The following is a 12,474-nucleotide window of genomic DNA, read 5'->3' as shown; positions in this document are numbered from 1 at the left end:
TGTGGGGGAGGGACATACAAAGCAACAAAGAAATAATCTTATAAATGTGTTAAAATCAATTGCATGAAAAAAAACATGTGAATACATATATTAGGGTTCATTTACCTAACATCAACTTATCTGAACTTTTCTGCTTGACTCAGAGCTATACTAGATACTGCAAATAAGGGAAACCATGGGACCTATGTTTCTTTGGGACTGGTTTATTTTGCATAATAGAATTTTTTCCAAGTTTTTCCATTTCCTAACAAATGGGGCAATATCATTCTTTCCGATGGAGGCATAGAATTCCATTGTGTATATATACCACATTTTCTTGATCCATTCATCTACTGAGGGGCATCTTGGTTGGTTCCATATCTTAGCTATAATAAATAGTGCTGCAATAAAAATATTCGTGCTGGTAGCTGTAGTGTGGTCTTGTTTGTAAACATTTGAGTAAATACACAAAAGTGGGATTGCTGGGTCATAGGGGAGCTCTATGTTGAGTCTTTTGAGGAACCTCCATACTACTTTCCAAAGTGGTTGAACAAGTTTACACTCCTACCAAGAATGCAGTAGGGTTCCCTTCTTTCCCCATCCCCTCCAGCATCTGTTGTCAAAATGTGGACTGCCTCACGAATTTGTATGTCATCCTTGCACAGGGCCCATGCTAATCTTCTGCGTATTGTTCCAATTTTAGTGTATGTGCTGCCGAATTGAGCACAGACCATTTTTTATATATAAAGTGTAATTGATTTTCTTAAACTAGATAATTCAACAAAAAGTAAGTTCAAAAGTATTGTCGTGAAATTTTAGAACTATATATTTCTTACATAAGCACACATTTAAGAATAAAGTCAAGATTGATAATGTCAAAAACAAAATAATTCCATATATTAGTTGTTTAAGAGATGTGTAGCTAGAGGAAATCAGTTATTCTATACAAGTCACCTGTCATAATGAACACTGCAGCAAGTGTTATAGTTTGTTAAAAATTTTAATGTTTTGGGCTGGGAAGGTGGATCAATGGTAGAGCACTTGCCTTGCTTGCATGAGGCCCTTGGTTCTATTCCTCAGCACCACATAAGCAGAAAACAAAAGCCGGACATGGTGCTGTTGTGGCTCTAGTGGTAGAGTGCAAGCCTTGAGCTGAAGAGCTGAGGGATAGTACCCAGGCCCAGAGTTCAGGACTCACGACTGGACCTTCCTCCAAAAAATTTAATGTTCTAAATATGTTTAATTTTGGGAATTTGCTTATATATGCCAAAATTAAGACTTTTTGTCAGGTCATAAAACTTTTCCATAAAGTATTTAAGATTTATGGTACCAGACATATACTACTAAGTATGTCCAATTCAGAGTTTATAGAAACGTTACTAATGAGAAGTTGCAAAGTCTTGTGTAAAGAAACAGAGCAAAGAATTAAGACTTTTACTACAAAGCTTCTGTTACAAATTTAGGGCTTCCTTTCTTTATATGTTAGTGAGGAACAAATGATGACATAAGCCATATATAAATTATGAGATGAGAAATAAATAGTAATCTTAGAGGGCAACTTTAAAGACTTCTCATAGCCTATACAATTCGTTGAACATCATAATTTTAGCCAGTTTTAAATGTACAGGAATATCAGAAATAGTAAAATCTAATATGTAGTACACTTGAAATACTGGAAACACTGGTATTTGGTTTTTTATTTTATTAATCATTAATATTTAATTATTGCTTTTCTTTATTTGTAGCATTGTTTTCTTGTTATAATATAATACAAATTTTTGTAAGTCGTCATTACGAGGTACTTTGAGAATGTTACTAGGATGGCCAAACTATTTTTTACAGGTGCATGTGAATTTACAAATTTACAAAATTAATGCAATATTGATTAAAAATTTTCTCAAGTAGAGTCTGAATCAGGAGTGTTGATAAATGTCCACACCGAAAATCTTAGCCCTAGGCTGAATCAGTGGTATTACAGAGTTGAGGCCACAAAAGTGACTAATGTGTTTTGGTTAGTTTTTTGTTTTTGATTTTGTTGGTTGGGGGGCTTGAACTCTGGGTCCTGGATCCTGTCCCTCAGCTCTTCAGCTCAAGGTTAGTGCTACCACTTGAGCCACAGCACCACTTCTGTCTTTTTCTCCTTATGTGATGCTGAGGAATCAAACCAAGGACCTCATGCATGCAAAGCAAGCACTCTACCCCTGAGCCACTGACCCAGCACCTGAGAGACTGTATTTTAAAACACTCATCTAAACAACATTTGCTTTCTGCTTTGGGTTATATAATGAAATATATGAATAACTTTTTATATTTTTATGTATTGTCATACTTCTAAATTTATACTAACTTCAGCCACTTTGTCCATTTAAAAGTCATGAAATATCTCTGAGTGTTTGCTTCTGTGAAGATTGTTTTTGCATTTATATTTTCTTCTGAGTAATCTTTATTTTTTATCAAAATCACTTTATATTTTATGTTGATGGGTTATCATATATCAAATATCTTCAAATGTACCTGTAGAGTCTAAAGATTTCAGTATGAATATTCTCATACAGCTCTTGTTCATCTGTTATGCACTTTAAGAATTATATTTCTCTCTCTCTTTCACTCTCTCTCATTTCCTCTCTTTCGCATTCATGCTCCATGTCTGCTTCTTAGAATATCTGCTGGTCTACTATTATCCTTCAGAATCCACTGGTTTTGTGGGAACATGATAAGGACCATTAGTTCCCCTTGCATTCTTTAAGAGTTATAACAGTGCCGTGAAATTATTCTTTGCCATTCTAAATGGCAAAACAACAGATCTAGGAATTCCGTTTCACTTTTAGTACTATTATAAATTTTATCTCATAGGAATCATTGGAACAGATAAGATACTTTAACCTGTGACCTAAAAGTTCTTTTTCTTTTACAAACATCCTTTTTCTTTTATTATCAGTAAGTAACAAAAACAAAGCTATCCTATGGAAAGTAGGCTGAAGTTGTTCACAGGGATGAAAAATAAGGTAATGGGGGAAGTGAGCACAGATGCTCAGAGCAGTTTATCATGTACATTTTGTGAGAATGACAATGTGATGTAAACTGTAGATTAAATCAATCACTGAACACCTGATATATATATATATATATTTGTATATGTACATTTATTTATGTATGCATATATGTGTGCAATTGTCCTTATATATGTATACATGTATGTTATACACACAAATACACACATAGATATACACATGTATACATGCACACATGAGAAAGACACATAGATACAGCCAACACAAATTTCAGTACCTGTTGAATATGCATTAGACGAAATGCTTGGAACCAAATAGGTTGACAATGTAATTGTCTCTAAGACTTCTTTTAACCCTCCTCCTATCTCTTAAAACTGGTAGGTTTTGACAGTTTTGACTTGAAAAATGCAGTACATGTGACAGCAAATCCCTCAGAAATCTAAAGTTCATATGGTGTCTCCTTGCTCCCCATGGAATGCTTGCTCTTGTAGACACTCTCAACAACCAAAGTAGCAGGAGAATACCCTGGTAAAGAATAAAGTTTTAAGGCTTTAAATGATATCCTTCCTTGAGCTCTTTTCCAACAGCCAACATCAATTCCTAAGCAGATGAATGAGTTCTCAGAAGACTGGAGATCAGGTCAACCTTTAACCAACCCATGTGAAAAGTTCCATGAGAGAAATGTTGACTGAGGTGTTGCTGATTTCCTGGCCAAGAAAAAAAGAAAGTTTTTTAATGTATTAAAAATTCAGAATAATTGGTAACTAGTCAATAAATGTGTAGAATACAATTATACTACCTGATGGATAAAATGGTAGGAACTCCCAAATACCTCTCAGTCCTATCTCTCAACATTAACGGACTTAACTCTTCAATTCAGCAACGTAGACTGTCTAGTTGGCTTAAAAAGCAAGATCCTTCTATCTGCTCCTTTCAGGAGTCACATCTTCCCATAAAAACAAACACATTTTGAATGTGAAAGGCTGGAACAAAATCTACGAAGCAAATGGGCCTAATAAACAGGCGGGAGTTGCAATCCTAATATCATATGAAATTGACTTCAAATTACAATTAGTGAGAAGAGATAAAGCAGGTCGCTACATACTAATTAAGGTATCTCTCCTTCAGGAGGATATTACAATCTAAATATCTATTCGCTAAAAAACTGAACACCCAAATTCAACCAAGGAACACTACTTTCCCTCAAATCCCACATAGATCCAAAGACATTAATTGTTGGGGACTTTAACATACCACTTTCCTCACTAGATAGATCAACTTGGCAAAACCTCAACAGAGAAACCGCAAATCTAAACAACTGCATGGATCAACTAGATTTAACAGACATCTACTGAATATTTCACCCAGCAGCATCAGAACACACGTTCTTCTCAGCAACAATGGAATATTTTCTAAAATAGACCACATTTTAGGTGGCAAACTTGTGCAAATTTAAAAACATTGAAGTTATGCCTTGCATTCTCTCAGACCACAAGGGAATAAAATTAAAACTCAACAGAAAAAGTCACCAAAGAAATTCCTGTAACACATGGAGGCTGAACAACACACTGATGAACCATTAGTGTGTCAGGGAAGAGAATAGAAAGGAAATTTAATGTTCATGATATTCAACAGAAATGAGCACACAAATTACCAGCTCATCTGGGACACAGCAAAGGCACTACTCAGGGGCAAGTTTAGAGGTTTGAGTTCCTACATCAACAAATTAGAGAGATCTGAAACCAACAATATAATGAGACAGCTGAGCCTCCTTGAAAAAGAGCAGCAAGATAAACCCCAATCCATTAGACGGAAAGAAATAATTAAACTTAAATCAGAATTAAATGAATTAGAATCCAAAAACAACCATAGAAAGAATCAACAAAACAAAGATTTGGTTCTTCGAAAAAATTAACAAAATTGACAGACCCTTAGCAAATCTTATCAGGAAAAGAAGAGAACACACCCAAATAAATAAACTCAGAGATGAGAATGGAAACATCACAACAGAAACAACCAAGATTCAGAACATTATAAGGGAATAATTCTCAAAACTTTATGCTAAGAAGTTCGAGAACTTGGCAGAAATGGACCTTTTCCTAGTAAATATTGACATGCCATAATTAAACCAAGATGAGTTAAACCATCTTATGAGCCCTAAATCAAGCATTGAAATAGAAACAGCAATAAGAGACCTCCCATCTAAGAAAAGCCCAGGAGCAGATGGTTTTACAGAGGAATCTTTGTTTAAATAGGGATACAGTTGGACCCATTGCAACAATGAGATGTACAACACATTATGCCAAAAATGATCTTTACAACTTTGGTGGTGGTGGTGGGTGATGGGAAGGGATGGCAAAGGGAAACAAAGGAGGAGACAACAATGCTTCATAAGCAATGTACTCATTACTTTGCTCATGTAATTGTAATTTCTCTGTATGTTATTTTCACAATTAAATAAAAATTGACATAACGTTTTGTACATCTCATTGTTGTAATAGGTCCACATGTAACCCTATTTAAAACTATTTTCCCTTCCCCTCCACTAATTATATCAACATCAAATACAGTGAAAGCAGGGCTTACACCCTGGGGGAGGTACATACAAAGCAATAAAGATATCCTCTTATAAATATGTTGGAAACAATCGCAAGAAAGAAAAAAAACATTTGAATGCTTATCTTGGAGTTCATTTTGCCTAACATCAACTTGTAGGGGGGTGTGGGGTTGGGGGGGTGGCGAGGGGAAGGGATGATATTGGGAACCAAAGGAGGAGGCAACAATGCTTGATAAGAAATGTTCTCACCATCTTGCCCGTGTAATTGTAACCCCTCTTTATAGTATTTTCACATTAATAAAAATATTTTAAAAATAAAGATTCTATGCAGAATTATAGTTTAAATGATGAGTTAGTACATATGTTTTGTAGATTCTGACCTCACATGTGTCAGAAAAATATCCATGGATTCATAACTAGAAACTCTGAAGTATAAGTTATAATAATTAGGTAAGTTTCATTAGATAGTTAATGAAGAGAACACCATATGATATTCAGTCAGGTCAAATAGTTTATATACTGATCTGCTGCCTATGCCATACATGGTGGAGAGGTATGTAAACAAAAGGGGGGGGAAGCGAAACAACCTTGGGCCAGGATGTATCTAGGCCAAGGACGGAATGAGGTATTGCCAGGTGGGGGAGAATTCTGCCACACTGCATCTGGATGTGACCTCAGGGCCTGGGACTCTCCTTTGGTCAGATGGAAAGTGTGACGAGAGGCTGACCAGGTTGTGACATAGCAGGAAGGACAAGTGGCTGCCTCCAGGTGTGCCAGATGCCTAGGTAACACATAAAGGGTGGAAATGTAGCCAAGACATGTACAGGTGTCTGCATAGGGTCTGCATGGTTGGGGCAGACCTAATACCTTTGCCATGTGACACCTGACTCCAAAACATTCATTTTTATTTTCTTTCTTTCTTTCTTTCTTTCTTTCTTTCTTTCTTTCTTTCTTTCTTTCTTTCTTTCTTTCCTTTCCTTTCCTTCTTCCTTTTTTCTTTCTTTCTCTTTCTTCCTTCCTTCCTTTTTTCTCTTTTCTTTCCTTCCTTCCTTCCTTCCTTCCTTCCTTCCTTCCTTCCTTCCTTCCTTCCTTCCTTCCTTCCTTCCTTCCTTCCTTCCTTTTCTCTCTCCCTCTCACCCTCTCTCTATCTCTCCTCTCTTTCACTCACCCTCCCTCCCCCCCCCCGCCTCAGTATTCTCAACTATCAAATAATGAACACTTGGTGAGTTGAAATCACAGGTTGTGAAGAGCAGCTCAATCGGCAAATGTGAAACTAATTTAATGTTTCCTTACACCTCTACCACAGGTCACTGGAATCAAATAATGAACACTCAGCAGCATGGCATCTCAAGACATTTGAATGAGGAAAGCAAGTATGTTCACTGCATTCTGTGAGGTCCACACTGAGAAGGTGGGGCAGACTCTTCCCTCCTCTTGGCTAAATCTCAGCCCAGTTTCTGCATCAGGAGATGTGACTGCCTCCAAGTGAGCCAGTTACCTAAGTGACGCAGGAACTGGGCAGAAATTAACCTCTTGTGATGAGATTAATGGCATGATTAAACATGATCCACTAGTTTGTCGAGATTGAGACTTTCTAAATTTTTGGTTAGGTTATGTACAAATTGTGATCTATTTATTTATGTTTGCTAACCATGATTATAGATGTGAGCCAGCACATCAGACCATTCAAAGTCCTTTATCACACATGGAAGACATGAAGCTTCCCAAATGACATACAAGTTGACAGACAGCAAATAAGTCCTTAATTCTGGTCGAGATGTGTTTTTAATGTGAAGCAAAATTTACTTAGCAAAATATCTGGCTACTGTGATTATACTTTCAAACTTAACCTACATTTTAGTATCAAATCACCTATTAGCCAATGATTCACTCAAATTACCTGTAATCATTCATTTCTGCCATATTTTCTAGAGGTAGAACAGAAGCACACACTATTAACTAAAGTGGTAGAATTTGGGAGGATCACAGTTCTGAATCAGTTTAGAAAGGAAAGTTTCACCAATATCAACTTACTAGGTAGGGATATTGGAATGCCATCACGATCCTTGCTTTTTAGTCTAGGTGCAAAAATTGCTACTCTATGAGTAAAGTAACTTAAACAAGAAAGGATTGGTGGAGTGAGTCCAGTGGTGGAGTACCTGTCTGGCAAACAGTACATCAAAACTGAAATGAACTTCCTAAAGATAAAATAAGAAAAGTAAAGAAACAACAACTCATACTGAACATGTTTTCAATGTAAAGATTTACACTAATTTATTATAGTTATAATGCCATCATTTATTTCTAAGGGCAAACACATTTTGTGTCAAGCCTAAATGAAAAATAACACAGTATATACAAAGCTTTGATAAAACACAGGTATGGCTTACAATGGTGAACACTTAAGTTTGCATGTGCAGTGGTGTTGCAGGGTTGTTAAGGTTTATGGAAGTCCATACTTTTGATGAACTTGACATGATGTAATTACCTAACCATACAGTTCACTGGACAGATACTGCTGTTATATATATACACAAACACACACATATATAGACACATATGTACGTATTTATATATTAATTGGCATATAAATAAAAATAAAAATTTACAATGAATAAATTTAGTAAACAGATAACCTTTCCCAAATAATTATCTTACCTGAATAAATTCATATCTTATAGCCTCCAATGGTGTATCACACTTTAATGGTTGCTGATCCTCTTCAGCTTTTTAATAATGTTTTTTTTTGTTTTCAGATTAAAAAACCTGTCAATAAATATACTTGTATGAAATTCCTTTCTTTAGAAGATGAAAAGCACATTGTGTAATCTGGCTCTTTATGTTTCCTCAAAATCACCTTTTATAATTTCAAGTACATATTGACTTAGATCTCTTTCATTTTCTTCCAATAATACCTATGGGAAGGAGAAAATGAAAGATCATTCTGTTACTTTGGGAGCTTCTGTTATTAATCACTGCAATAAATATTATGAAAATGTATCTCTGAAATTATTTAGAGAGATGACTTGAAAGTTACCTTTCTACACACTCATGGTAGTCCCCCAACTAAATCAGAGAACTTAAAATAAGTAACATTTTAGCTGGGAGCCAGTGGCTTATGCTTGTAATCCTAGCAACTCAGGAACTAAATTCTGAGTGTGGTAGTTCAAAGCTAGCCCTGGCAGGAAATCCCTGACACTCTTACCTTCAATTAATCACCAGAAAACCGGAAGTGGCACTACGGTTCAAGTGGTAAAGTGCCAGCATTTATCTAAAAAGCTTAGGGACATCGCCCAGGCCTGGAATTCAAGCCCCATGACCAAGAAATATAAAAAAGGAAAAAAGGAGGAAAAGCAACATTTTAATGCTAATGTGCACATATACACAAAATTGTCTAGAAATAAAATTATAACAGCCCCTGGACTGGCAAAAAAAGAGATTAAAGTGAAATTGCCTTCAATCATTCATGTAGACAATCTATACTGAGGCCAGGCTATTGGAGCTCACATCACTAACTAAAGGTGTAGAAATTGAGAAGATCACTGTCCAGAACCAGTGTGCAAAGAAAGTAATAAGATTCTCATAACATCTTAAAGCCTGGCATGTTGGAATGCATTTGTGATACTAGTTACTTGGCAGACAGAGGTGAAGAACTTAGCCTCTTTTCAGGCCTCAGCACAACTGATAATCCATGAGCAAAGTAAATGCATTGAACAAAGGATTGCTCTAATGGTAGAATACTTGTTCAGCCAACAAAATATCTAAATTCATACTCATTTCTTAAAAGAGAAAAAACAAGGAAGAAAGAAAGAGAAAAAAAGAGAAAGAAAGAAAAATAGAATAGGAGGAGGAGAAAAGGAAAGGAAAGAATGAAGGAAGGAAGGAAAGAAGGAAGGAAGGAAGGAAGGAAAAAAGAAAGTATGGGAGAAAGAAAGTAAGGGAGAAAGAAAAAAGAAAGAAAGAAAGAAAGGAAGAAAGAAAGAAAGAAGGAAGGAAAGAAGGAAGGAAGGAAGGAAAGAAAGAAAGAAAAAAGAAAGAAAGGAAGGAATAAAGAATAGAAAAGAAAGAAAGGGTGGAAGAAAGAATGGGAGGAAGAAAGAAAGGAAGAAAGAGAAGTATAAATAAAAACCTCAGCAGGTGTTAGATGTTAATAATGACCCTAAATATTTTAGTTATAAATGCCATCATTTAATTCCCTGGGAAGAGACATTTTGTATCAAGCCCTGTTGTATGGACTTGGGACCCACGAAAGACCACCAGAAACCACGACCAATGCAAACAGCAAAAGAGACATTTATTTGCAAGCTCAAGTTTGGTCCTCCGCACATCAAGTAATCGATGACGTTAAGAGTCCCAGAGCACACAATCAGTACAGCTTTTATAGTATTGAACAAACAAGTTTAGGGAATTTCCACACAAGCAGTTACATTATTGGTTTGAGTCCACCCTAACTGCTCTGCCCTTTTTCTGAACTATTGGTTTATCCTGTTCCTGGAACACTTGAGCAACTGTTCTTCTTTCTTAAGGGTGGGCAGGGTTGGTGGCAACCTGTATTTTTTCTATATCTTGGGGTTAATCTGCAGGCAGCTTAGCAAAATATGGTGTGGTTAATCTCAAATTGGACTTACTTTGGCTCTTCATTCTCTCCTCTTCTAGAATATTGGGGACCAATCATGGTCTCCTAATTAGCACAATCTTCTATATTTACAGCTTGGTATTGGGATCTCAGAACTAATAGATGTACTGTGCTGATTCTCTTTTTACAAAGGACACCAATCTACAAGGTCTGATCATGAGTAACAAAATTAACAGTAACAAAGGCCCTTACATTTTCTTCCAGCAATCCTGACTCCGTATACCACACCTAACTTACCTTTATACCAGCTGTACTCATAAGCTCCAATTTTAAGACATACTCACACCATTTGCTACATACTTAAACTTTCTGATGCTTGTCTTCTTTAGGAACATTTTAAGACAATCCTTACTTTTTAAATCCTTTCTTATCTAGAGGATACCAATTTTTCCCTAATTCCTTTCCTAAGTCTTTCTTTACTACACCCCTCTTCTTTACAATTCCTTGAGCTCCTTTATGGCTAGAATTTAAAACTGCCCATTTTTCCTTCGACTTCAGGAACCAAGTTATCTCAGAAAGCCTCCAGGCACTAGTGGAATGAAAATCTTACTAGATATTAAGGCTATGATTAGGGCTGGTACTCATTCCTCCTCCTACTTCCATTGATTTAAAAAAATCTCTCCTTTATCTTTAAAACACACCCAGGAGGAAGCAGGTTATTACCATACCAGAGCCAAACTAGGCTGTGACCCTGATGTATGTAAAGCAAGCCACTGATATACTTGACCTCAATATCCACTGTGGGAATAGAGAGGTTACTGGATATCACCAAAAGAATGTCCCACAAAATCTTAGTATTAGTAGTGTTCAATCAGGAAGCATTTTCAGGTGATGGAATCAGGCAGGAGTGGAGTCTAATTTTACCAGGGTGGGGGTGTCTGGGTGATGATATAGATTTCCTCCAGATGACTGTCAAGCTGTCATTGAACTTTACTCATTAGGGTGTGCAGCAGCAGCAGCAGTAGCAGGGTCTCTCAGTGGCTCCAAGGGACTCTCACACCTAATGCTGGGCTGCAAATTCCTACACAGACCGGTTAAGGATACATTGCATAGGCTTGGCAGGCTATGACCCCACTAGTTTTAAAGACTATTTAGACAATAGCACAGGACATTTAACAAAGATAACAATTTTTTAAATGAGATAGTTCTTTTAACAATGCTAGGATTTTCTAGGCAGATATAGAGGGCTCAGGATTGTACTATTTTTTCCCATGTCTTTTCCTTCTGTCTATTTTGCCACATTTTTTTAAAAAATTGACTGTGGTCCCTTGTTCTTAAAAGAAGATGATGGGCAAAGATTCATCTTCTCTCACTTCTTCAAGCTGACTCAGGGGTGTTGATCCTACCTAACCAGGAACCTATATCCTTAGCCTATTTTACAAAGAGGTTACCAGGATTAGATGTCATTAAGAACAACATTTTAACTTTTGACAAATACACAGACCTTTTTTCTGACTACAGCAGTGTAGATTATTTAGCCTTCTGGTTTGCAAAAGGATCTTTCTGGATGACTTAGTAATGTGACCTCTAGTAACCAAAGAATGTCTGAGTTACCTATGCAGGCCTTCAGACACATATCAATAGAAATACACTCTCAGGTTTACAAACTTTTTCTTGAGCAGATGAATTTCATGTAGCTGGAGTCAGCTCAAAAGTTACTGCCAATTAGAGCTTTGGGCAAATACAGAGGTTGGGATCTAAACTATCCTCCACATTTTACAACATTAGCTTTTTAGTACTATCACAGATGACTGACTAGTTCCTGTCCCCTACAAGGTAGATAGTCATAGACTTTAGGCATGCTTACAAACTATCTTCCCATGACCTCCTGATTCTGACCAATTTGTGAAGGGCCACATACAAATGACTCTAGGATCTGACATTATTTCTGCCATTCAAGCAGTGTCTTACAATCTATGGATGCTCCTCCATTGATTTTTGTCCCAGGAGTGTCTTCTCCACACTGGGAAAAATGCCTCATTGACATTTCCCTTAGTTGGTTGCTGGACTTGAACTCAGGGCCTGAGTTCTATCACTAAGCTCTACAGCTCAAGGCTCACATTCTGCCACTTTGAATCCTAAAGCAGCTCTGCTTACACTTTAAGCCTTCTGGTGGCTGAGTAGAGGTGATAGTCTCACCCGGACCTTTTTCTGCCCAGGCTGGATTCGAACCAGTTGCAAATCAATGAGTCGCAAAAATGCCACTTTACTCCAATTAAAAGTAAGAAGGTGGTCAACATAGAAGTAGTTTTTAAGCATATCCTTACCTGAAACTTACTAAGAACCAAAGT

General features: G+C 36.7%; 1 non-coding gene across 1 annotated transcript; it reads right to left on the bottom strand.

Annotated features, from left to right (window-relative positions):
• Positions 1 to 599: 599 nt before the first annotated feature.
• On the bottom strand, positions 600 to 706 carry LOC138834342 (U6 spliceosomal RNA). The gene has a single exon (XR_011374072.1). It is a non-coding gene; the product is annotated as a U6 spliceosomal RNA (small nuclear RNA).
• Between the last annotated feature and the right edge of the window lie 11,768 nt (positions 707 to 12,474).

The sequence above is a fragment of the Dipodomys merriami genome, unplaced genomic scaffold (assembly GCF_024711535.1).
Source record: "Dipodomys merriami isolate MVZ:Mamm:240054 unplaced genomic scaffold, mDipMer1.0.p SCAF_212, whole genome shotgun sequence".
Lineage (NCBI taxonomy): Eukaryota > Metazoa > Chordata > Mammalia > Rodentia > Heteromyidae > Dipodomys > Dipodomys merriami.
This window is presented reverse-complemented; position numbering and strand designations above follow the sequence as displayed.